This window comes from Panicum virgatum, chromosome 4N (genome assembly GCF_016808335.1).
Source record: "Panicum virgatum strain AP13 chromosome 4N, P.virgatum_v5, whole genome shotgun sequence".
NCBI classification, from domain to species: domain Eukaryota; kingdom Viridiplantae; phylum Streptophyta; class Magnoliopsida; order Poales; family Poaceae; genus Panicum; species Panicum virgatum.
Window position 1 is genome coordinate 19,363,866 of NC_053148.1, and position 676 is coordinate 19,364,541.

Here is a 676-nt window from a genome sequence, read left to right on the forward strand (position 1 = left end):
TTTGGTTGACCTTGGCCCCTTTCTAGTTCACTTCTCATTCCTCGTGGAAATCGATACCTTGGAATACTCCGGGTGAAAGCTACAGCGGTATCCGTGCGCTTGCGGATTTATATATTTGTGTTAACAAATACCAACAGAGACCATCTTTTCAATCAAGGTCGTGGCCTTGGTAATTGTAAGGTCCAGATAGGCTCCTCCAGCAGCAGCATCAAGGTGGGCTCTGGATGTTGTCGTTAGCCCATTGTAGAAGCTTTGAAGCACGAGCCACTCATCCATCCCATGATGAGGACAGGCGAGTATGTATTCTTGCAGTCTCTCCCAAGCTTCTGGGATGGATTTCAACCCTGTCTGCTGAAAACTTGAAATTCTTCCCCGCAAGACATTTGTTTTGCCCAACGGGAAGAATTTGGCGAGGAACGCCGTGAAACATTTGTCCCACGTGCTGACGGCTTCCTTATTCTGATAAAACCACTATTTCGCCTTCCCTAGGAGGGAGAAGGGAAATAGGCGGAGCCTGATGGCGTCAGCTGTAACGCCCCGTATAGTTATGGTCTTGCAGAGCTCCAGGAAGTTCTGGAGATGGGCGTTGGCGTCCTCATTCGGCTTTACACAGAATGGGCTAGCCTGCACCATGTTAATGAGGCAGGACTTCAGCTCAAAGTTCACATTCCCAACA

General features: G+C 49.0%; 1 non-coding gene across 1 annotated transcript; it reads left to right on the forward strand.

The window, feature by feature from the left end:
- The first annotated feature begins 274 nt into the window (after positions 1-274).
- Positions 275-381, forward strand: LOC120671676. The gene has a single exon (XR_005673775.1). It is a non-coding gene; the product is annotated as a small nucleolar RNA R71 (small nucleolar RNA).
- The last annotated feature ends 295 nt before the right edge of the window (positions 382-676 follow it).